The 26,378-nt window shown below is 43.7% G+C and overlaps 1 protein-coding gene across 14 annotated transcripts in view; it reads left to right on the forward strand.

The window, feature by feature from the left end:
- Positions 1–26,378, forward strand: part of CUX2 (cut like homeobox 2) — a 285,094-nt gene that overhangs the window by 76,710 nt on the left and 182,006 nt on the right. The window contains exon 1 of one of the 14 annotated variants that reach the window (XM_038575086.1): positions 551–731. The exons of 12 other annotated variants lie outside the window; for them this stretch is intronic. The gene's annotated coding sequence lies outside the window, so the exon portion shown is untranslated. Of the gene's footprint in view, positions 1–550; positions 732–26,378 lie in introns of those variants that run through there. One more of the 14 variants, XM_038575077.1, reaches the window with a different exon arrangement.

Raw genomic sequence — 26,378 nt, forward strand, 5'->3', positions numbered from 1 at the left:
AAGTCTTCACAAAACCTAGAAATCAGATTGGGTCACTACCAGGAGGTGTGAGCTGAGACTTGAGTTGCAGGCAAGTTTGCAGGTAGGGCCAGTTGTGGGATGGTGGTGGAGAACAGCGCCCCAGTTCACACCGAGCCTCTTGTTTATCCAAGGTTAGACCCGCCATTTGAAAGCTGCCTTTCTCATGTGTGACGCTCACATTGGAGGGCAGGATTAGGTCTGCAGAGGTCCTGACTGGAGTGAGAGAGAGTTCTTCAGGGGAAGTTTGGGGGTATCTCTTTGCTTTATGCAGTGGTCATCCCTGGGATCCCATGAGCATGGTGTAAATCAGATCCAGGTGGCCGGCAGGTCCCTAGGTCAGCACCCATCGTGCAGGGTGAACTGAGGGCTTCAGGTGTGAGGCCTGAGACTCTGTATCCCCTCACCACCCAGGGCGGCCTGTGAGTGGCCCAGCAGGCGAAGTACCGTCTGGCTGGATGGAGAGCCAAAGAGGTAATGCTAATGTCTTTTAAAATTAGAATGAAAATGTTTATTGCAGAGAGCAGAACCTGCGTCAGCGCAGAGTCCTGTGGGAAGGGGACTGCTTTATCGCAGCCTTTCGGTTTTATTTTTGCACATTCGCTTTTTATTTGCTGGTGGTACTGCCTGACAGGCCCTTAGAGTGGGCTCAGCTGGCAGGCCAGGGCTGGAAGGACAGCATCGCGGCCTGTGTGTGGACAGTCCTGCCCAGGGTGAGTGCCAGGGCCTGCTTTCAGTTGGGAGACCTTGGGGGTGTGAGAGGAAGAGGCTGTGACTTTATGTGTGTGTGTCCATGTGTCTCTGTGTGTGCATCTAGCCTTGTGTGTGGCTCCTTGGGTCTTTTTCTCTGTGTGAATTGTGGCTCTTGGGGGGCTGTCCACACACAAGAAGACCAAGTGTGGATCATTGTGCGTGTATGTTCTTGAGGTGTGTGTGTGTGTGTGTGTGTGTTTCTGTGTGTGTTGGGAAGTGGCCATGGGTGTGGCTGGGCATGGCTGGGTATAGGTCCGGGCGTGTTTCTCTGGGACTCTCCATGTCTTTTTTTGTACGTGGATGTATGTGAGCATCTTAGGGAAGCACATGAGTTGTGTAATCATGGGCCCATATGCCCATGTGTATGTGAGAGTGCACGTGAGCATGAGGGAAGTGCATGTACATGTGAGTATGTGAGAATGCATTTGAACATGTGGGCATGTATAGGAGAGTGTATCACATGGGAGAGCATGTTGTGTGAGAGTGTGTTCTGTGCATGTGCACAATGCATGTGAGAACATGTTGTATATGAGCAATATCATCTGTGTGTGAGCTAGGCTATGTGTGAGTATACACATGTGAGAGCTTGTCGTGTGTGAGCACACATTGCATGTGAGAGTGCGAACTGTGCTGTGTATGAGTGCACATGTATGAGAGAATGTATGAGAGTGTGTGTAATGAGCGTGTTGCATGTGAGAGCATGTATGGTGCCCTCCTGTCCTCTCACATATGGAGCCCCCAGCAGAGCTATCCTTGGGTCAGAGCGTGTCAGGAACCTCCCTGGTTTCAGAGCACAGCGTTGCAGCATTGGTGACAGGCAACTAGGCTCCCCGCTGGCTCCAGCTTGGGTCGGAGACTCAGGAAACCAGATGTCTCTGAGGATTGTGCCATTTTTAACCCACTCTGCTCCGGCTGATATTTTGACAAGCTTTACCTCTGTAGCTTGGGCCACACAAGCCATGGGTGCTTTGTTTGTGGAGGGGGTGATGCTTTCTAAATATAAAGTTATTGTGTGGTACAGAATGTGCTTTTTCAAGGCACACCTATACCTAACAATGGTAGCTCTTGCTAGACAGTTGCTGATCTGACCCCAGGGCAGGCTGGTGCCCTGGGCTTGGTTCCCCTGAGCTGGGTGGCAGGGGCTCTGGCCACAGTCCTGTAGGTAGTCAGGGCTCCCCAAGATGGCCACACTGCAGCAGCCCTGAACCCTCCCACCCATGTGGTGCAACCAGCCACAGTCATTTCTGTAGAGCAGAAAATCCATGTCCTGCAGGGAACCTGGTAACTGTTGGGCTTTTCTGTAGGGCCAGGTGAACCTCTTTTCAACCCCTGTCCCCATCTGGCTCACCTCCCCATCATTGGGATTTGTCTTTTGTGGAATCACCCTCTGCAAGAGGAGGTGGCTGGTGTGGAGGAGTCAGATTTTGTGGAGTAGAAACCAGATGCCATGCAAAATTTAACGCAATCAGGAACCAGTTCTGAAGGCAGATCCGAAGCCTGGCTTCATATGCTGTGGGGCCATGAGCATGTTGTTCAGCTTCTCTGAGCTTCAGTCTTGTCTGCAAAATGGGCAGTATGATGGGGCAGCCTCAGGGCTCTCTCTCATTTGTTACCTCAGATCCTTTCTTGAACATGGGAGATTCTGTGGCCTGAACAGCCCAGGTTCAGTGTGTCTTACCTGTGTGTGATTGTAGACAAGTCATTTTGTCTGTGCCTCAGTTTTCTTATATGTAAAATTGGGCTAATTATAGTACCTACTGCATGGGATGTTGTGAGGGTTAAATCCCTTACCTTACATAAAAGGTTAGAGTGAGTGCTATATAGAGCATGAGCTATTGTTATTTCTGGAATGCCTGAATCCAGATTAAAACATCCCGTCAGCACACAATATCATCTTTTTTTTTTTTTTTTTTTTTTTTTTTTTTAACACAACTTGTAACCTACTCTTTCTGCAGCCTTGCCTACTCTGTTGTCAGGCAGCTGCTGTGTGCCAGGCACCCAGCTGGGAGTGCCAGGGGGAACGTGGCATGGGTTCTAGGGTGAGTGTCCTGCGTGGGTGGGCTGAGTCACATGCTATGCTCATCTTTCCTCCAGTGATTTGGCAAGTAGGTGCAGACTTGGGTTAAGTCACTCTGGGCAGTAGCCAGGGGCAGGAGCCAGCCGGCAAGAGAGCCACCTGGCAGTTCTCCCTGCCAGGGTAGATCCAGCAGGCTGTAGGCACCCAAAACTGTTTTGTGCACTTGTCAGAAGGCAACTGGCATTTGAGCATCAGTGGCAGACAGCAGAGGGAGAGCCTCATATGGAAGGGAATTTCCACTGAGCCTGGCCCTACATGGTGCCCTGAGCTCACCTGCTTCAAACCATGTCAGACACACTGAAGATGAAATACCCAGTCTTGTTGGGCGGAGTCCTTCACATGGGCAAGGACATGTGCTAAAACACTTTGTATGCATTATCACATCTAGCTTTTGTTGAAACCCCTTGAAGTTGGTCCTGCTTATTTCTACACTAATGAAGGAGAAAGCTGTGGTTTGGAGATGTTTTGGAATCTTCCAGATCTGAGTAGAAATCTTGCTTCCTCCACTTTCTGAGTGACTTTGGGCCAGTTACTCAACCTCTCTGAGCTTCCAGTTCCCCATTGCTTTGAGTGGTAGCAAGGAGGCAATGAAACAGTATAGCTAAAACGTTTAGCCTGGCATCTGGTATGGTAAGTGATTCCTTTTAAAAGGCTGTTGTAATTCTATTTTATCTTTTTGCAAAGGAACATTCCTTGCCAGTATACCAGAGATAATGACAAGATTGAACTTTGATGCCTTGGTGTCTGTGGGGCAGGGTAGGGGATTATTTTAAGGAGTTTAAAACTTATTATTATTATTATTATTATTATTATTATTATTAACAGATAAGTTTGTGAGTTTCCTGCGTAGTGGAGATGCTACTCTTATCTTCAGGTTTTTATTGATTTGTGGGGGTGGAGCCTCTTCTATTTCATGGAAGAGAAACTCTGCTGGGTTTTTGCCCCTGTGCCCAGTCCTATCACCAGACTCATTCAGACACTTGGAACAAAAGGTCTGCTGTGTAGTAGTTGTTCAACAACATTTGTTGGATGAGCGGATGGACTGTGTTGAGCTTACTGTAGCTAAGGGGGAGATTGGATTCAGGCACAGTCTGGTGGCTTCCCACGGAAGGAGGGGGCCTGATCTGGACATCTCTCCTCTAGCAGTGAACACTTGGCAGATCTGTGGGTGCCTGGAACATCTAGGGTTAATCACTTCACTGTGATTGTGATGGCCAGAGGTAGAGGGACTGGCAGAAAACTGAGACATTATCCCACAATTCCAAGACTAGGGGATTGGTTTGAGGTATTGAATGTGACCTCTACAGATGGGGTGCACTGACTCTTGGGGAGGGGGACGTCATTCATTGATTCATTGAGTATTTCTGTGCTCAGTGCCAGGATGCCTGGAGATACCTTGTGGGACCAAATAAAAGGGAAGAACTGATGCATGAATCTTGAATAGACTTTTCCCTGAAAAGGGACTGTGTCACAGTGAGGGAGAATTGGGCACTCTCTATTATAATGGATAGTATTCTTGTGGTTGTATGTGAGAGAAATCCACCTGGCAACAGCTTAAACAAAAAAGGATTTTTATTGGCTCACATGATGTGAAAGTTTCAAGTCACTAGCTTCAGGTATGGTTGTATCCAGCTGCTCAAATGATGTTATGTCATCCTGCTCATCTCCTGGTTCAGCTTTCCTCCATGTGGGTGCAATTTGTTCTCAGCCAAGGTTTTTTCCTGGCAGCCATGTTTCATCAGTGTGGCACCTCCCAGGAAAAGAAAGCACCTCTTTCCCAGTAGCTCTAGCAAAAGCCCTAGGATCCATTGTACTTGGTCTACCCTAGGTCCATGCACTTGCCCAAGCTGTTCTGACCACCATGAGTGTCCTCCTCTCTTTCACCTATCTCAAACCTACCTGCCCTTGAAATCCTGCTTGAGCTCCATAGCTGTCACCTTTTCTTTTTGCCTCTATTGTCTTTTTTATTGTATCCCTTTCTTAGGACAACTTTTTTCCTGCTTTGTATCTAATTGAGCTGTGTCCTACCTGCATTGTGTTCATCATGTCAGGCCAGGGTCCCTAGCAGACCAGAGTTTCATTTCTTGCCTTTCTTTCCCCTCCTCCCCATACCTAATATAAAAGATATGATAGATGCCTAATAAGTGCTTGTCGATGGACTTGGGACATTAAGAAGTATTTAATTTAGAAGCCAAATCCCAAGATGGCTCATGGGGGTCGTGGGTCAACAGGGTCCAAAGGGAATCCCAGGAATTGTCTTGCTGAACCCATTCATTTATGGTTGGGTCCCAAAGCCTGGACCTCACCCAGACCAGTTGGGGAGGTGGGAAGGAGCCCAGTTCAGAGGCCAGGCTCTCCCAGATTCAAATCCCAACTCTGTGCACTCCGGCTGTGTGATATGGGGCAAGTTACTTCACCTTTCAGTGCTGCCAGTTCTTCATCTGTAAAATAAGATGATTCACACAATGCATTTAAGGAAAGGACCCAGTCCACAGTGAGTGCTCACTGACTTAACTGTTACCAGTACTGTTACTGTTACTACCACTGCCATGCTGTTTTCAGAGTCAGGATAGAAAGGGAGATTATAAACTCAATACCCACCTAACATGAGGGAACAGCAGCCCAGTGAGCTTCAAAGACACTCCAAGACTACAGAGCACTAAGTGTCAGAGGGGCCCCTGTCCCACTTACCTTAACTTCTACTTCAATACTTGCTCTTTACCTTGACTGTCCTTTTTGGGACCACCTGAGTTTGCAGCCTGCTGTGGCCCTCAGAGAACGTCAGTGCTTCTTTATAAGGAAGGAGCGGAGGCATGGGGGCCATATGGCTCATACAGAAAATGAATGGGAACCTCAGCCCTGGTGGCTTCTCTTGAAACACTCTGTTTCTCCTGGCCAGGCTTTCAATGCCATGTCTTGTGGCCTGCTGTCCTTTAAGTAGCTGCCTTTGGCCGGTCAGCCCTGTAAGCAGCTCATCACTGCCCCCAAAATAGACCTGAGAGCCCCACTGAGCACTGGGCAGGCCCCCCACAGAGAAGGGCCTACTGCCCCCGCATGCTGCGCTGTGCCCTTCTGCATAAAGATGTGTCATCTGCTCTTCTCCCCGGGCAGTCTTATTCCTTTCCGCTGCCTCAGAAATATTTGGGGGTGATTAAAAGGAAATGTTCTTTTTAACTATAATGAAATGGGGTTTGGGGGTTTTGGAATAATCGGCTGTAGCCTTGGGGGCCGATGCTGGTTGATTGGATAACTGAGTTGATAGGCAACAAGTATTGATTTCTCTCCCCCTCTTCCCAGGAAGGTGACTCAGCAAAGGGGAGATGTTTTGAAATTCAGGAGAAGGCTGCTATGGGAAGCCAGAAAGCCGTGTGCCTGTGTGTGTACACACGTGTGTGCTCTGCTCTGTTTCTCCCTCTAGGGCCTCTTCCTCAGGACCTACAGGAAATGGGGCACACAGGCTCCCTGCTAAAAGAGCACTCAGCAGAAGAAGAGGAAGGGCTTTGGAGCCATGTAGATGGGCTGAAGTCTGCCTCTGCTGCCTACTGGCTAGGTGACCTTGCGCAAGTGGCTTGACCTCTTTGTTGACTCTGTTTTCTTGTCTGTGAAATGGAGAGAACAGTGATACCTGCTGTAGGGTGTTGTTCAGAAGATGGAGAGTTTCTCTTGGTGGTGATTAATGGCAGCTCCTATTACGGTGATGATACTAACAACTAATAGTTTGTATCATTTGCTGATAGAGCAGCAAGGTGCTATGGGAGCACCAGGGAGGAGGGGATGGATTTTGATGGAGCAAATCCTGGAAGGCTTCCAAGAACAGGGCCTTGAATGAGGACACTTCTGATGTGACAGAAAGGGGAAGGGGTGAATAACATCAGGAAGGAGAGGGGAGGGGGACAGGGAAGAGCAAGGATGTAGTAGAAGGGTCGTTGGAGCAAGTCAGGTGAAATGGGTAATGGATGAGCTCAGTTTATCACGTTTGTTCCTTTTGGAATTCAGAAGCAGTAATGACATGTAACACCTCCTCCTTCGGTGGAGCACTGATTATGTACCAGGCATTGTGCTAAGTGTTAACTTATACCATCTCATTGAATCTGCACCTTGTTTTCATTTTACAGATCAGGAAACTGAGGCCCTTTATAACATCTTGTGGTGCACTCAAACGTATAGCTTCTGGTGACAGTCACCCCATCCCTTAATCAAGGCCTGATGTGCCCTGACAGTCTTCTGTGCCCAAGCCTGCAGACTCCTTGCACAGCCCACCCACCAGATGTGGATTGGTCAAGTCCTTGGGCAACCTAAGTTTCTTCTCTGTGGGAACTTTATTGACATTTTATTGGGGCACATACATCTTTACTCAAGAGTCCCTGCCTAATTCAATCAGGCAAAGATGTCATGTAGACGTCGCTTACAATTCTTTTCTCCGTGTTCCCCACTGAGTTCTTTTGTTGCCTCCAGGAGTTCCGGGGAGCTGCGTGCTTCACCTTCAGCCTCATGTTGCAGCTGCCACCGTGTTTACTACATCTGCCCTGGCTCAGGGGAGTTTGGAGGACAGGGGCATCTGCCATGGCAGGCAGAAAGGTCTGGGATAGAACCTGTAATGCCTGAAATTAAAAATACACAAAGATGGAAAGCAAATAAATGATATTATACACAAAAATCCCTTTGTGCCAAACAGTGCCCAAGGCAGTAACAATGCAGATATGTCCCTGTCCTTGGGGAGGTCATCTAGGTAGCGCGGGGTCTACCTACTTCAAGGCCAAATTCAACTCCAAGGATTTTTGTCAGACAACACCCCTCCTACCAGATGCATTCGGTATAATGGAGAAGCCAGTGATTTTAGAAGGCTCCACTAGGTGAGAAATAAGGAGAATTTAGATGGAAATAGCATCTACTATCTGTCAGATACCTGCTCTGTGAGCTTCACACTTTTTTTTTTTTTTAAAGATTTTATTTATTTATTCATGATAGTCACACAGAGAGAGACAGAGAGGCAGAGACATAGGCAGAGGGAGAAGCAGGCTCCATGCACCGGGAGCCCGACGTGGGACTAGATCCCGGGTCTACAGGATCGCACCCTGGGCCAAAGGCAGGCGCCAAACCGCTGTGCCACCCAGGGATCCCAGCTTCACACTTTCTAACCACATTCCCCAGGGAGCTTCACAGCATTGACCCATTTCACATATGTAGAAACTGAGGTGGGGGAGCAGTTCTGTACTTGTCCACACTGTCTCTGAGGAAGTAGCCAAGCTGGAATCAGAACCCAGAGCTCTCTAATTTCAAACCACCCTCTTTCATTGACAAATGGGGAAACTGAGGCCCAGAAATGGATTGGGGTTTGCTTGCTTTTCAGAGGTAGAACTTAATCCATAGGGCAGCCCCGGTGGTGCAGCGGTTTAGCACCGCCTGCAGCCCAGGGCGTGATCCTGGAGACCCTGGATTGAGTCCCATGTCAGGCTCCCTGCATGGAGCCTGCTTCTCTCTCTGCCTGTGTCTCTGCCTCTCTCTCTCTCTCTCTCTGTGTCTCTATGAATAAATAAATAAAATCTTAAAAAAAAAAAAAAACTTAATCCATAGCTGCAGCCATTGGTTACCTCATGGCTTGGTGAGGGAGAGGGTTAAGTTGTCTGTAAACCCATGAAACAAATAGAGGCAAATTGAAAATAAAATATGATTGAGTGCCAAATGCAGCGGCACAGCCAATGAGCAACTGTTCTTGGTCCCTGTTTCAGGATGTGCCTGAGTGTCAGAAGCAGGCAGGCCTCAACTTCTGAAGCCATATTCATGTCAGTTTCTTTGCTCTTTGAAAAATGAGCACAGAAACCCTGTCTGGGGGAGATGTTTCCATGCCTGCCCTCCTTGAATTGGAGTAAAGCAGGGGATGGGAATGTACTGAAGGGACCAGGAAGGAGGTTGGTGTGAGGTCTCAGGAGGCCCAGCAATTGTCTAAAACTTGGCAGTTGTTGAAGGACTGTCTCCTACCTCATGGGACAGTGGGACCTACACAGGGCTGGATATCAGGGGACTGAGTTTTTTTTTTTTTAATTTTATTTATTTATTCATGAGAGACAGAGAGACAGAGATCGAGGCAGAGACACAGACAGAGGGAGAAGCAGGCTGCACTCAGGGAGCCCGACATGGGACTCGATCCGGGGTCTCCAGGATCACACCCTGGGCTGAAGTGGCGCTAAACCGCTGAGCCACCCAGGGATCCCCAGGGGACTGGGTTTTATCAGTGCTCTAAGGCCAGTGACTTCCTCCTGCCTTTTTATCCTCATTCCTTCTCTGAAACAGATGATGACTGAGGCTTCTTCTGTGCATTTAGGTAAATGCATTGCATACCTGCTTGGCCAGGCTTAAAAGAAACAGTCCTGGGATCACTTAGTATGGGTGCTGGAATTGGTGGTGGTGTGAATGCCATTCATCCAGTTACTCGTTCATTGGACACTTTTTGAAAGCCAACTGTGTGACATGCACTGGAGACAGAGTAGGAAACAAAGCAGACATGGGCTGTGCCCCATGGAGATTTCGGTCTGATGGACACAGAACAAAAGTATGTTCAGATCACCACTGGGTTCTCAACATCTATTGTTTACTAGCACACCTGTGCCCTCAGATATTTATTGACTGAACAAAAGAATGAATGAGCCAAATGCAGAGGAACATGTGATTTTAAAAAGTAATAAAAACTGCATGGGAAAAGAAGGGAATAGTGAAGGGAGAACAGTGATCCCTCTGATAAGAAAGTGCCCTGGGTGCAGAAGGCCCACAGGCCAGGAAGAGAGACTGCATTCAGCAAAGAAGCCATAAGTGATTTTATAATTCTGAGTGTTGCAAAATAAGAGTGTTGTGAAGTGCTGTCTTGAGGGAACCTCTTGAGGTAAGGCAGTTAGGGAATGCTTCACACTTAATTTCTTTAAACATTTTATTTTTTAACTTCACATTTTGAAATGGTTTCAAAAATATTTACAAAAAGTTGCAAAAATAGTACAAAGAATTCCCCATATTCCCTTTACCTAGATTCGCTAAATGTTAACATTCAGCATAACCACAGAACAATTATAAGATTAGGAAATTAATGTTAACACAGCAATATAGCCTTGTATATTGATTTTACCCAAATTTTGTCAGTTGCCCACTGATAACTTTTTGTGGTCTAGGGTCCGGTTCTGGATCATACATTGCGTGAGTTGTTATGTCCCGTTAGTCTCCTTTAATCTGGAACGGAATTAAAGTGCATGTACCTAAATTTGATTCAATCAGAGTAAATCCTGGGACTTTTGCTAAAACTGCTAGGAAAAAGGTACTTTCTTTCCCTGGGAGTTGCCATCCTGATAAAACAGAGCTGCCAGGTGAAGACCCCAGCTGAGAACAAAGCCACCCACACACAGGAAAGCTGATCCAAGAGATGAACAGGGTGACATCCTTTGAGCATCTAGATACAGCCATGCCTGAAGCTAGCTGACCTGGAACTGTCAAGTTATATGAGCCAGTAAAAATCCCTTTTTTGTTTAAGCTGTTGTTATTCATTGATTTATTTATTCAGTGAATATCTCTGCACTCAGGCTGGGATGCAGGGATATGCCTTGTAGGACCAAGTGAAAAGAAGAATTGTTTGGTACATGAGTCTGGAATACTTTTCAGAGACTGTGTCACAGTGAGGGAGGATCCGGGGCCATTCTGGCCATTTTATTGTATTTGTAGAACGTCCTTTCATTTATGAATGTAGGATGTTTTTACTCATGTTTGCCTCAGGTTATGCATTTTTGGCAGAAATGCCACCAGAATGATCTTGTATCATCCTGGGTGCAGTCATATCAGGAGACAATGATGTCCATTTGCCCCTTTAACTGGTGATGTTAACTTGGTCACCTGCTTAAGGTAAGGTCTGCTTGGAATCTCCACTGTGAAGTTCTTATTTTTCCCTTCATTATTAATAAGTATCTTGTGGGAAAACTTTGAGACTATGTAAATATTATGTTACTCACCATTCTTTTGCCCACTAATTTTAGCATATGTTGATGCTTTTTGCCTGAAACAATTACTGCTGTGGTGTTTGCCAAATGGTAGTTTTCTCTTTCCGTCATTACTTCTGCATTTATTAGTTGAAGAGCTTTACCTTCTTGATCATGTGTTTATCTAATTATTTATTTATATCACTAAGGCCTCATGGATTCATATATTATTCTGCATCCTCTGCCATCTCTGTTCCCTCTCTCCTCACCCGATCTCTCCCCTGTCTTTCTGTCCCAGCCTCCTACTCCCCTTTATTTTCCTCTCTCTCTTTCTTTGTTTTCCTTGTTGAAGAAGCCAGGCTCTTTGCCCCGTAGAGTTTCCCTCCACTGGCTCTGCTGCACATGTACCTGTAGTGTCCTTTAACATTCCCCTCCATCGCCTGGGTCTCCTGTGAACTGGCAGTAGCCCCAGAGGCTTGATCAGATACCAGTTCAATATTTTTGGCAAGACCACATCATGGATGGCAGTGTGCCCTATCATCAGGAGGACACAAGGTCTGGCTGTCTCCCTTTCTTTGACATTGAGATTGATCAGTGGGTTCAGGAGCTGTCAGCCTAATCCATCCATTGTCAAGTTCCCTATCAGCTCTTCATCCACTGGGTTTCATGCCCAATGATAATCATTGCCTAGGTCCATTAATTCATTAAAGGTTGCAAAATGTTCATACACTGACTCTGTCCTTCTCTTTCTTAGCTGGAAGATGTCTCTACAGAGAAACCACCTCTTATCAATTATTTGATGAACAAAAGTGTGCCCAAGAAAGGGAAAATAAATGTTTAATCCTTTCCCTTTATTTGCTGGTTTTCAGGATAGAGAGTTGGTTCCCTGACATCCTCCAAAAGGGACCAGTGAGAGGGGTTTTTTGGTTTGTTCTTAAAATTTTATAGGGGCCCCTGGGTAGCTCAGTGGTAGAGCCATCTACCTTTGGCTCAGGTCATGATCCCGGGGTCCTGGGATCAAGCCCCAAATTGGGTTCCTTGCAGGGAGCCTGCTTCTCCCTCCGCCTGGGTCTCTGCCTCTCTCTGTGTGTCTCCCATAACTGAATAAATTAAAAAATCTTCAAAAATAAATAAATAAAATATTATAAATCCGTGGGTGTAAGCATAATTGAAATATCTTCATCCATTTCAGTTCTTATCCTTATTTGTGGTCTCTCATGGGACTCAGATGCATGGGGCCTCTGCAAGTCAGCTTTTGAATCCTTTGGCCTCCTCCAGTGGTCTTGGACAGCCTCCTTGCTTTCTAGGAAGGAGACAGTTCCTTGTTTATTTCACATTTCAGCTGTGGACTCAGCTATGGAAGCCCCATATCCTTTTACTGGGAAATGGTATTTAGAGATCACAATCAGGGGGCTGAATGAATGGAATACACAAAATATCTTGAACTAGGGGACTTCTCAGTGTCTGCAGTGGATGGGATGGGAGGGAAGGGGCAAGGCAGTGACTGTGAACTTGGGTTGTGCCAACTTGGGTCTCCTCTCTTTCCCAAACCTGTCCCAGGTTAATGACTCACTAGGAGCCTCTTACTCACTTTTACTCCTTTCCCCCAACTTCTTCATTTAGAAAATGAGGGTGGAATTTGCCAACCTCCAACCCATCCCTTACTTGGGATTCACATTTTCTTGGGAAAGATTGTTGAGGTCAAGGAACCCCTAAAACGGTGAGGCCACTTGTTGTCCCTGGGTCCTTGTTTGCATCCTACCATGCTTCAACACTCAGTGTGATCTGACTTAGCAAAGGAAGGTTATCACTGCTGTTTGCCTCTTTGCATCTTTGGGAGATGGTGAGGGGAGGCAAGAAGAGTTCACTTAGGGACCATCAAACACAGACCAGACAAGCGACAGATGAAATCCCTTCACCAGAACAACTTAAAAATTAATATGGGCCTCTGAGTGTTATCCCCGCCTTTATCTGAGCAGCCTGAATGTCTGTGTTTGAGATTAAAACTCACATTTCATTTTTATATGCTGTGCTTAATCCAATAATGATTTCATGTTACAAACAGCAATAATATCTTTCAGCATAGTTAATCAGAAATGACTTAATGCTGTCACTATTTATTAACCTTTGTTGAAAAGCAAGAAGTTTCTCTCTAATCTGTGATTGTTGGTCTTGTCAGGCTCTATCAAGTGAAAAAACAGTTTTGGCATTCATTAAAACGGTGCGAATCCTGAAATGACAATTGGAGCCGGATGGTATTTGGTGCATGAAATCTTCGTTGCGTTCCCCAGGATAACTGAGAAGGCCGGGGAGGCACAAAGGGGGGAACCCACACATTCAAAAGACCGAGTGTTTCATCTGTGAGTTCCTCTTGGATAAAGAAACTGTTCGTGTGAATTGGGAGAGCTGGGCAGAGGATGGGGCTACAGGTGAGGGAGGGGTTTGGGCCTGTTGCTGCCTCTCATCAAAGAGCTTGTTGTTCAGGGCAGTGACTTTGAACTTGAATACCAGACACCTTATCACTCTCCCAGCCCTGTTCCATGTTAATAACCTAGTGGGACCTGTTTATTTTTACTTATTTTATTTATATTTACTTCTTTCTCCCAACTTCTTCACTTGAAAGAAAAAAAGGGAGGGTCTCCCTCATCTCCAATTTGGAGTCTAGTTGAGGGAGTATGGCCATCAGATGTCAGTATGGGCTTCAGATTTGTGCTTCACTGGAATCTCTTTTGGCAAGAGATCTCAATCGGAAGTCCTCAAACTGGTGTGCAGAAGATTCTCGGGGAATCATAGACCTGGAGTGCTTTGGGATCTAGCATGTCTACAAAGCTCCCTGGTGATGCTGATGCCATTGGTCCAGGGACCGCCTTTGAATAGCACTGAGGGCTTCATCATTTGGGGTTTTCTGAAGCATGTCAGGGTATCATCACTGGGTCAGTGACCTCAGCTGGTGGCCTTATTGGAAGGTTTTATCTGAGGGCTATGATGATTCTTGGAATGGCAGGGCTTGGATGACTTGGAATGGCAAGGCTGGATGTCTTAGCTTAGGGCAGACAAGCAAAAGGCATTCTGACTCTCCCAACAGATAGGACAGCAGTCTTTCCTCATTGTTACTTCTCTGAAACAGACAACTTGAGCCAGTGCTTCTCAAACTTCAATATGAATGTGGATCACCTCGGGATCTTGTTTAAATACACATTCTAATTTCCTAGGACTTGAGTGGGGTCTGAGAGTCTGCATTTCTAGCAGACTCCCAAGTGATGCCGAGCTACCTTTGTGGACCACACTTTGAGTATCAAGATTCTCCTGAATAGCAAGAAAACTCAGTGATATGGTTGGCCAATTCCTGTGCCTTCTTGGACTTGAATTACAGAGTTTGAGCCCAGCTAAATCTGCTAAGGATTTTTATTTATTTCTTATATTAAAGATTTTTATTTCTTTGTTTGTGAGAGAATGAGCAGGCAGGCTCATGCTGGTGGATAGGGGATGGCAGAAAGAAAGGGACAAGCAGACTCCGGGCTGAGTGACAAATGCCAGAGTGCCAAGCACTGAGCCCCATACAGGGCTTGATCCCACGACCCCAAGATCATGACTTCTGCTGAAACCAAGAGTCAGATGCCCAATTGACTGAGTCAGCCAGGCACCCCTGCCAAGGATTTTAAAAGAGAATTTACCTTAAAAAAAAAAAAAAAAAAAAAAAAAGTTTTCAACTCCCTGAAGCTTCTTCCAATGGAAAATGACTCTCCCAAGGGGCTTCCTTTTCTCTTTTTCCCCCTGGAAGGACCCCCAGACATCTTTTCTACGAAGTCCCTGTTGGGTCTTTACGTTCTGAACGTGATTCAAAGAAAAATCCAATCCAGCAAAGAGGTCCTGGTGCTGAGAGGTATGGAAGATTGTTCCACTAAGCAAATACCATGGTGGTTCAGGGTTGGGTGGGGGTGGCCGAGGTCGTTGGTCAATTGATCTCTCCTCATAAGAGAGAGTCCACTTGGGCATCGAGCAGCACAATGAGTTTTTGCCCATGTGATGCAGAGGTGAGCAGGTGCTGGTAATTATTTAGGAAGAATTAAGCAGTCTGGGTGGGTGGGTTTTATGCTCTGTTTGGTAATAAAGGTTGCTGCAGAAAGGAATTTTAAAATTCGGTATTCTCATTTGCCTCATCTTGCAAAGAAGCTGAGCCTCGGTTTGACTGGTGGGAGCATCTGGAATTAATGAACCAGCCTCTTACAGTGCAGAAATCAATGTTTGCTGCATTAATTGCACGATGCTGAAACCCCACTTTTTACTTCTGACTCGCAGAGCCACAGCCTAAGAAATCTCTCTTATCTCTTAAGTGGTGTGCTGAGGCTTTGCTGTTCCCTTTATCTGTCTGGGTGTGGGGAAGAAACTGTGTCTTCACTGCGGATTGTAACACAGGAAGATGTGGGGAGATGGGAAACTTAGGACAAGCTGTGTGCTTTGGAGGCTCCAAAGGGGCAGAACTTAAGGATCGGTTCCCTCTTGAGTAGCTGGACCCTGTCCAGACTTCCATCTCCTGAGAGTTTCCAGCTCAATGTTTTCTTTAGGTTAAATAAGGCTAATTAAGAAAGTCCGTTTTTCAGCTGGACAGATGCCCCTTGCCTTTCTTGCTTTTCCACATATTAACCCTTTTGGAATATACACACCTTGACCCGAGATGTAGTTTGGCCACTACTTTGGGCAGACTACCCAAGGAGGTGACGTTTGAGTCATGTTTAGAAGGAACAAATAGCTCACCAGGGAGGGAAGGAGGGACAAATGTAAGCCTATTCCAGGCAGAGAGAACAGCATGAACAAAGGCCCCAAGGCAGAGACGTCCTAGACTAGAGCCCTGAAGCTCCTGCTAGCTGGATGGAGGAGGGAGCTGGGGAGTATGGATGGGTAGAGAAAGGCTGGGAAGGAGCCTGGGAAGGTATTTTGAGGCCTTGAACATCTGGCTAAGAACTTTTACTTTATTTATTTATTTATTTAGGTATCTTTTTTATTGGAGTTTGATTTGCCAACATATAGTATAACATCCAGTGCTTAAACAAAACAAAACAAAACAAACCACCCAGTGCTCATCCCATCAAGTGCCTCCCTCAGTGCCAGTCACCCAGGAACTTTTAACTTCTCTAATAGTAGTAGGGAATATGGCAAAATGCCATAGGAGATGAGATGACCAGTGAAGTTTTATTTTTAATTTACATACAATATTTTTTTTGTTTTGTTTTAGTATATAATCCACTGAGCTCTGACCACAATCAGAATATGGAACAGTTTCATCATGCCCCAGAATTCCCTTATGCTGCTCCCTTATATTTGGACTCTTTACCCACTCTCTATACTTGGCAGCACTTCTCTGTTCTCTGTCTCTATAGCTTTGCCCTTTTCAGAATGTCCTATAAATGGGGTGATGCAGGATATATAGATATAGATACAGATATAGATGTAAAACTACATACACTTTTAAAATCTACCTTCTTGGGACGCCTGGGTGGCTCAGCAGTTAAGTGTCTGCCTTCGGCTCAGGGAGTGATCCTGGAGTCCCAGGACTGAGTCCCACATCAGGCTCCATGCATGGAGCCTGCTTCTCCCTCTGCTTGTGTCTCTGCCCCCCAACCCCCCGCTCTCTCTCTCTCTCTGTCTCATTAATAAATAAATAAAATCTTAAAAAAATAAAATAAAATCTACCTTCTTTCATTTAGTGCATTATATTGAGATTTCTCCATTTTGTGTGCCTCAGAACTTTGCTCCTTTCCCATTGCTGAGTCATACGCCATCATATGGATAGATCACAATTTTTATTCATTCACCTGTTGGAGGATGTTTGAGTTGTTTGCAGTTTCTGGCAGTTATGAGTAAAGTTGCTAGAAACGTTTGCATACAGCTTTTTGTGTAAGTATAGTTTTTATCTCTCTAGGGTAAATACATAGGGGTGGGATTGCTAGCTGATTTGATAAGTCTATATTTAACTTCTTAAGAAGCTGCCAAAATAAAAAAAAATAAAAATAAAAAGCCGCCAAAATTTTTTCTAAAGCGGCTGTACCATTTTGCGTTCCTACCAGTAATGTATAAGAGTTCCAGTTGTTCCACATGTTCATCATCATCAGCAGTTGATATATCAGGATTTTTTTCTTTTTCAATTTTAGCCATCCTAATAGGTGTGTAGTGGTATTTCATTGTGGTTTTAATTTGCATTTCTTTGATGGCTAATGATATTTGGTTTTGTTTTGTTCTTTAAAGATTTTATTTATTTATTCATGAAAGACACAGAGAGAGGCAGAGACACACAGGCAGAGGGAGAAGCAGTCTCCATGCAGGGAACCCGATGCGGGACTCGATCCCAGGACTCAATCCCGGGACTCCAGGATCACGCCCTGGGCTGAAGGCAGGCACTAAACGGCTGAGCCACTCAGGGATCCCCGATGGCTAATGATGTTGAGCATCTTTTCATGTCTTACTTGCTATGTGTTTATCTGTTTTGATCGTGTGTCTAGTCAGATATTTTGCCCATTTTTTAAATTGAGTTGTTTGTTTTCTTATTGTTGAGTTTTGAGAGTTCTCTGTATTTTCCAGAGGTAAGTCCTTTATCAGATACATGATTTGCAAATATTTTCTCCTAGCCTGCAGCTTGTCTTTTCATCTCTAAAAGTGCAGGTATTTTATAAAAATCACTTTATAAAATAAAGCAGGTGGTATGTCTAACTCTGTTACTCTCTTCCTCACTCACCACACACCAGCCTTGCTGGCTTTCTTTTGGTTCCCTCTTCTCCCCAAGAAAATCAAACTCTTTCTTTCTCCAGGGTCTTTTCCCCTGCTGTGTGCTCTGTCTGGAATATTCTTTCCCTTGTGTCCTATGAAATCATGAATCTATTCCTGTATATATTCTTTAAGAAGTTTTGTTGTTTTATCCATGTTTAGATCTCTGATTCATCTCAAATTAAATTTTTTGTATGGTATGAGTTAGAGATTTGAGGGTCATTTTTCCCCCATGTGGCTATCCTGTTGTTCCAGCACCATTTGTTTAAAATAATTTCCTTTTCCCTTTAGATTGCTTTGGTGCCTTTCTTCAAAAATCAAGTGAGCATCTGTGTGTGGGTCTGTTTCTGGGCACTTTATTCTGTTTAATTAATATGTCTGTCCTTACAGCAATACCATACTTTATTGATTACAACTTGCAGTAAGTTTTGAAGTCAGATACCTTGTCCTCCAACCTTGTTTTTCTGTTTCAAGATTTCTTTGGATATTCTGTGTCCTTTGAATTTTCATATAAATTTTAGAATTGGCTTGTCAGTTTTTACAAAAACAGAAACAAAAATCTCTTAGGATTTTGATTGGGACTACACTGAATCTATAGATCAATGTAGGAAAGTAAACTCTATAAACACTATTGAGTCTTCCAATCCATGAACATGGTATATCTCCATTTTCTTTTTCCTGCTCTTCCTCTGGCTTATTTTTATTCCTTTTTCAGGTACCATCTCCTGAAGGTCATCTTCATTGCCCCCTGATTAGATTATATAGCTCCTGTTGTATACTCTGGTCTCCCTCCCTTTCTTCTTGGCACTGATCACAATGGTGATAATTATTTGCATGATTATCTATTTTATGTCTGTCTTCCCTCCTCTAGATGATAAGCTCCATAAAGGCAGGGATCAGGTCTGTCTTGTTCACAGACTGGCACACAGTAAGTTTTCAATAAAGATTTACAAATGAATGAACGCCTTCCTGCTCTTATGACAGATCTACAGGTCACTGACTGTTGTCATTCACAATTTGATGCACACCTTGGTCTCTGTTTGCTGATGGAGAAACTGAGGCCTAATCCTCCAAACCCTTTCTAGGCCTTCAGCCTAATTCTTAGTTCTTGCTGACATGCAGTATATGTCAAGAACTTCTGTTTACTTGACAAGTAGATGTGTGTAATTATGACTTTTTAAAAATGAAAATTTCAGGTAGTGATTATAATACAGAGGATTAATTTATTTGGGGGAAAAAGGTGTTGCTTTCACTGCATTAGCTGGAGCGTTTGAAAAACCAGTGGCAGAATCTTGATTGAATTAGGCTCTGCTCATAATTAGGAAATGCCAAGGCCTGTACAATGTTGAGAAGTGGTGAGAACAAAGTGATGAAATTAAGAACCCTTTTTTGTTGTTGTTGTTGTAATGTTTAAGAAGTTGGCAGTTGAGGGGCATTATGTTGTTAACTAATTGGTTTGTGGACATCATTTGGATATATAGATTTCATTCTGCATTTTGACTGTAAGTCGATATATTGGCCCTAGTGTTAATTAAATCCCTGGGGTAAGCATTTCTAAGGAAGACTTTAGGAAGAACTTTCTGAGAAGGAGGGAAATTGTTCAGACAAGTGGCCAAGGCACATTGTAGAATGTCAGTGATTCAGAGCAAGAGAGAGAGAGAGAGAGAGAGAGAGATGCAAGAATGTAGACTCCTCTACAGCAAGAGACCAGAGATAAGAGTTTACTCTGAATTAAATCTAGAGGTAGTTAATTCAAACAAAATAAAACAAATACAAACAAAACAAAAACTTGATTGGAATTTCTTGGGAGCTTGATGATGAAGTGCAGTGGAAATAATCCAACTCTATCATTAATCAGAGATCATAATTTCCTCCAGTGGTAATAGTTTGTGTTTTAGACAATACACTCACAGATCACAGATCAGCAAACTGAGGTGCAGAGAAGTGATGTGATTGTCTTGAGATTATAGATCTAGCAAGTGGTAGGTTCAAATGTAGGTTTTGGAAAGTTAATACTAGACCTTGTTCCCTCTACTAGGGAGCCAATACTAGTTAAAGTTTCCCACTGAAGGTATTTGATCCAGGTTGAGGATAGGGTTAGAGTTTTGGGGTGACATTTGTGGTTCTGAAAACTATGGAGATACTCCTTTTTTAAAAGAGATTTATTTATATATTTAAGAGAGAGCGAGAGAAAAAGCACAAATGTTGGAGAGGGGCAAAGAGAGAGAGGGAGAAACAAACTCCCCACTGAGCAGGGAGCCCAATACATGGTTCAGTCCCAGGACCCTGGGACCATGATCTGAGCCAAAGGCAGATGCTTAACCAACTGAATCACCCAGGCACCCCTGTGGAGATATTCTTAATAGTAATGAATGCCATTTATCTAGCCATATATCAGTCTGTATAGGATATATTATATTCAGTAACAAAAGACTCACAAATTTCAGTGGCTTGACACAGCAAAGGCATATTTCTTGCTCACCTAACATGTCCAATGGTTTTGTATTCATTATGGGTGGGCGGTGGGCTCTGCTCATCACAGTTATTCAAGGACTCAGGCTGATGGACTGCTATAGAGCGTGTTGTGGCAACAATAAAATGCTCCATCCTGGAAGTGATACACCATTTCTTCTTTCAACTCATTGGCCAACACTAGTCATATGACCTCGCTCAGTCGTAAGTAGTCAAGTGTAGTACTACCTTGTGCACAGAACTATTTGGCAGAGAGCATTAATGACTGCTATAGTACCCAACAGACAAGTAGTTCATCTAATCCTACACAAACATGTAAGATATTAATGAGAGCTAAAGTTTATTGAATATTTACCATATGCTGTATACTGTTTGTGTATTAAAGAACATTCAACCCCTACATCAGGTAGATACTATAATTATCTCCATTTTACAGATGAGCAGATGAAAGTTCAGAGAAGTAAGTTACTTGTTCAAGTTCACACAATAGGAAGTAGTGGAACTAGTATTTGAATCCAAGCTGTCTTGGCTGCAGAGCCCTCATCATCATAATCCTATTTAAAAGGTGAGAATCTGAGGCTCAGGAAATGAACCATCATGCCAAGGTCATCCTGCCAGGAAGCACCAGCCTCAGTTGTTTTACCTTACTATGTTTGCCATGTAACTTGTTGGTAACTACCAGTTCTCTCTCCCCTCACTGCTTTCCCACTCAACTTTTTTGAAGTTGTAGACAACTTCAAACTCTCTCTTGGCTTTGTGACTGTTGTGTTAACCCATGAGAGCCAAATGTTAAATTTACAGGACTTTTGCAAGACATTATTAAAAATAAAGTTACACAAACTTACTACAGTTAAAGAAATCATACTTATTTCAAACCAAGGTAATATATTTTCAAAACTCATCACTGCCTAATTACTTTACTATTATATGTTCTTAAGGTTGCTTATATCTTGCATCTGTGTGAAGGAAATACTATATAATAATGTGCTATTGTACATCTCTTCCCAGCTCCGTATTCAGTGATGTCCAGTTGGCAGATTGAAATTGGCCATAGTGGGAGTATTTATACCACAGAAATGAGCAAGCTGTAGCAATCAGGGCTTCCCCCCACCACCCGCCATTGTTAAATATTTACTATCACACCACTGCCTGCAGCCTGCTTGCTTTCACCATTGGGCAGTACCCTCAGTGTCAGTCTAGGACCTATCAGCCCTTCTAGTAGACCTGGGTCTAGGGGCAGGCCACCTTCCATAAGACCACTGCACTGGACTAGTAGTCTGCATTCACCCTTGAAAACTTAAAGCAAGGTTGATGTCCCTCTGTTCAAGCTATTGGTTTTCAACCTTGCTATCCATCAGGATTACCTAAGAGAGCTTTAAAAAATAGAGATTTTCCGGGTGCCTGTGTGGCTCAGTAGGTTAAATTTCCAGCTCTTGGTTTTGGCTCAGGTCATGATCTCAGGGTCTTGGTATTGGGCCCCATGCCAGGCTCCATGCTTGGTGCAGAGTCTGCTTATCCTTCTCCCTCTCCCAGCTTGCATGTGCGTGCACACGTGCACTCTCTCTCTCTCTTCTCTTTCTTAAATAAATAAATAAATAATGAAATAATGAAATAATGAAATCTTAAACAACAACACATAAGGATAAGACCCACCACTAGAGTATCAGATTTAATTGGTCTGATGTGTGGCCTGGGCATGTGGATTTTTTAAAGCTTTCCAGTTACAGCCAAAGAGATTTATAGCTCTAAGCAAACCCAATGTGTGAAAAACCTGGGCCATCAAACAAAACCTGGGGGATTAGTGATTTAATTCTAGAAAGCTTTCTTGATTTTTCCAACAGTATTCTTTAAGGATGGCAAACTTTGTCTTTAGAAAGCCAAAGAGTAAACATTTTTCACTTTGTGGGCTATATGGTCTGTGTCACAGAACTCAACGCTGCAGTAGTGTAAGAGCAGCCATAGATAAAATTTTAGTTAGAGAATGAACATGCCTGTGTGCTAATAAAAACCTTATTCGCAAAATGAGGTGAGCTAGATTTGGCCCATGGGCCATAGTTTTCCAACCGCTGTCTATGGCATTCCTTTGAATGGCAGGCATGCTTGTGCAAAGAGTTCTTAAAAATCACCTTGAATGTTCATCCCACTAAGTTGATTGGTTGAGTATGCTTCCAATCCCCTAAAATTCTTGAAACAATTTTAATTGTTTTGGGGCACCTGGGTGGCTCAGTGGTTGAGAGTCTGCTGAGTTCGTGATCTCCGGGTCCTGGGATCAAGTCCTACATTAGGCTCCCTGCAGGGAGCCTGCTTCTCCTTCTGCCTATGTCTCTGCCTCTCTCTGTGCCTCTCATGAATAAATAAATGCAATCTAAAGAAAATTAACTGTTTTCACATTTCAGATAGATAAAAATCTACCATTGCCAGATAGTTCTTTTAAGGTAAGGATCCCTTCTGTCTTGTTCTCCCAGCATAGTGCTTGATCTTTGGGTCCATTTAACAAATACTTGTTGGATGAACATGTTGATCACATAAATAACATTTAGTATTATTTATAAAAACTTTATAGAGAATTTCAGATGTCAACAAAAAGAGAAAACAGCGTAGGAAGTCTCCACACACCCACCTCACAAGTCTAACACTGCATTGAAGTTGCTTGCTTGGTTATGCTTCTCTAAATTCCATAAGGACTAGGACCATCTCCATTATCCTGTATATTGCTGTATGCCCTGGTGCTGTGAACAGGGTTGGGCATGTATTCAATGAACATTGTTGGATAAATGAAAGAATGAATGAATGACAAGCTGTGCATTCAGATGTGATTTATAGACTTCTAGCAGATTCACAAGCAATTGCATAGACTTGGTAATATTGTGGGTTAAATAATGATTCCTTCCACTTAAAATCACAAGTTGTCATGGTTCAGCATCTGCAGGGGTTATCAAAATCCCTGGAAATCTTTTGATTTATTTATTCATCAGAGACACACAAAGAGAGAGAGAGAGGCAGAGACAAAGGCAGAGGGAGAAGCAGGCTTCATGCAGGGAGCCCGACGTGGGACTCAATCCCGGGTCCCCAGGATCAGGCCCTGGGCTGAAGGCAGGTGCTAAACGCTGAGCCACCCGGGCTGCCCCCACTGGAAATCTTCTTAACCCTGTCAATTCCCTGGCCCCACTGCTAGGTGTTGGGCTTTTGAGGAGACTGGCATGTGGGGAAGTCTGGTAGAATCTAGCATGTGAAGAAGAATCTAGCTTCCTCCTGCCCCAGCACTGTCCCACGCTCCTTTGACACTTCAGTGTCTTGTGAGGAAGGGAGGGGCCACAAAAATATCTGGTCAAATTTAAACCCCTTTAAAAGTTAGCAGGCTGCTGGAGATTAGCTTAGAGAAAATATGTCAGGGGTCTGCTTTGATTTGCAATTTGAGGTAAATGTAGGAAACGTGTTTTTGCTTTCTACGAGAAGATTATGTTGCTTTGTAAGTTGGGTCTTTGTCACTTTTGATTTTAGAACACTTACTCGTGCTTCCAGTAATGAGCACAAACCAAACCACACTGAAACCAGCCTAGGACGTCCTGCTGTCTCAGAAACTCAAAGTATTCTTGTTTCCACTGAACTCCTATGTCTGGATTCCTGCCTGTCGTCCACCAGACTTTTAACGGTTCTGCTCTTGGGTTGCATCAACACTGGTGGTTTATTTCAAACATAAGCGAATCTTGTTAAAATTGTTAAAAACAACAACAAAATAAAACCCTAACTTAGTTGGATTTGTTCTTTACCATATTGATTTAATGTGGAGTATAGCCTGTGCTCAAGTAACCTTTGTAAATCACCCAGTAGCTCTTAACCAGGGTAGCAGTGAACTTGGTCAGATTTTAGATTCAGTAAACATGATCATGGAGCTTAGAATGGAAGGCAGAGAATGAAATAAATATATTTCCTATAAACAATTCCTTCTCACTTTCCTTATCCACTAATTGGTCTGTTGAAAGAGAGGCATGGTTTTAAGAAAATGTTTCCAGTTGAAAAATCTCTGTGTAAGTTATAACCCATGGTTGCTTTAATCAGAGGTGTCACTATAGATATGAATCAGATACCCCTTGAATGGTGGAGCATTTGGGATGAGGTATTGCCTCCCCAAATTCTTAGTTTACTGTTTGCATGACTCAGGCAGTGAACCTCTTCCACTGATATTTAAAATGTATGTGCTCTTTCCAGGTGCTATATGTTCCTCAAAAACAGATCACTCCTGGGTGAGTAAATCACATTTCTGCAGCTAATATCAAAACACCATCCTCCATTCTGCATGCAGTACCCTGCTGGAAGTTTCTGGTTGGACTGCCTGAGAGCTCCGTGCTCTAAATATAGCCATTTAAAAAGAAGATTATGGTCCATCCACTTGGGACTGCTAAAAAGCCTTTCACGATAACTCTTGAAAGCCTGATGCCTTTAATCCTTAACTTTAATTTAAAGAAATCTCAACTCATATTCCATTTTCCACATTCTGTAGCCGCCCCCATCCTGATCCTCCCCTACAAATCTGTTCATTTCCCCCCTTTCCATAAGTGAGGAATAAGACTCTACAAGTATAGTAGCTTCTGGAGCAAGGGTGGGCTAAGCTGTTTTAATTTCTTGTGAGGATGTTTTTATAGAAGAAAATCAAGTCAACACTCAAGAGTATACACAGCCCTTTACAGAGATGGGGAGAATTAGGCCAGAAGGTTCGGAATATAAAGGGGGTGAAAGGGTAGGAAGGATGTTTCATCAAACTGAACTGCTCTGGGAGATGCAAAGATAAAAGGATTTCCCTCGCCAGGTGCCTTAAATATTGGCAGACAGTGGGGTCAAGATTTTTTCTTTTGTTGTTATGGAAAGCTATACAGATAATTAAGGCTGTTGAAAGAAGATTGTTCTGTTGGCGTCTGTGAGGCTGGCCCCCCAGTCTGGGATCTTCTGGAAAGAAACAAGGAAAAAAGTTATGTACCGGAGGAGATCTTGCCACTTTACACCAGAAATAAGTAACGTCCAAAGAGCAAACAGCCATTGGCTAGTCCTTGTTACACAGATATTTGATAGGGGGATGCAAGTCAGTGCAAGCAGTGAACTTTAAATGGAATAGAGCACCCATCTACTCACCCCCATCCCATTCTGTCCCTGACTTCTTCTTTTAAACAGTAATTATTAAAGAAAGAAAGTTGCAACAGAAGCTCAGAAAAGTTATACATCGGCTTTGATATTTACAGTTTTTATTTCTTCCTAAATGGATGGCCTTTGCTTTAATTTAATGGGCAGGAAATGTTTGACCCATTCCTTAGATGTTAGATGCAGCCACAGGTCTGGGGAGTCCTCACCAGTTCTGCTGGGATCCCAGAAATCTTCTGTGCCTCTGGCTGACCCAGTCCGGGAGAACTGAGGGAAACTTAACCCCATAGTAGTAACGGAAATAACTAGCATTCGCTCGCCACATAGAATGTGCCAGATCTTGTGCACTATGTATGCATTAGCTCCTTTAATCATCATAAAACCCATGGAGAGTGGTGCTGTTTTTGGTTCCATTTTACACATAAGGAAACTGAGGCTCAAAGGGGTAAAGCTCACAGCTAGGAAATTCAGAGCCGGGATTTCAACCTTGACAGTTTGGCTCCCATTGACACTTTAATTGAGGTGAAATTCATATAACATAAAATTAACTATTTTAAAGTGAACAATTCAGTAGCATTTAGTACATTCACATTGTTGTACGACCACCTCCTTATCTAGTTCCAAAGCCTTTTTATCACCACCAAAAGGAAACCTCGTACCCATCAGCAGTCACTTTCCATTTGCCCATCCTTCCAGTTGTTTTGGAAGGGAGTTATGTTGCTGTGTGTTGGGGGCACTTCTAGCTTTTAGTCCTGAATGCAGGAAACATCTATCCATCTATTTGTTCATTCAACAAATTCATTCATTCAGCAAATATATTTTAACACTAGCTTTATGGCAGACACTGTACCAGACACTGGGAGTACATTGGTGAACACACCTGGATTTTAAGCCTCACAGTCTAGAGAGGGAGGGGACATGTGAGACAGAAATTGCAAATCATATTCCTTCAAGTGTCCGGTAGGTAGGATTAATGAGGGAGGAGGAGCAGATTCGAGACTATAGGGAAAGGTAGAGACTGTAGCTAATTAATGAGAGAGTGGATACCCAGGCTAAAGGCTCTAACTAAATTATTGCCAGGTGGGAATACAAGCACAGTGTGGTCAGATCTCCCTATTTTGTAAAAAGAAACTTGAAATGTGGATCTTTGTATGAAATCCTTGACATTTAAGATACAGCAGAAACTAAACAAAAACACATTTACAAAGGCCAAA

This window comes from Canis lupus, chromosome 26, assembly GCF_011100685.1.
Source record: "Canis lupus familiaris isolate Mischka breed German Shepherd chromosome 26, alternate assembly UU_Cfam_GSD_1.0, whole genome shotgun sequence".
Taxonomy (NCBI): Eukaryota; Metazoa; Chordata; class Mammalia; order Carnivora; family Canidae; genus Canis; species Canis lupus.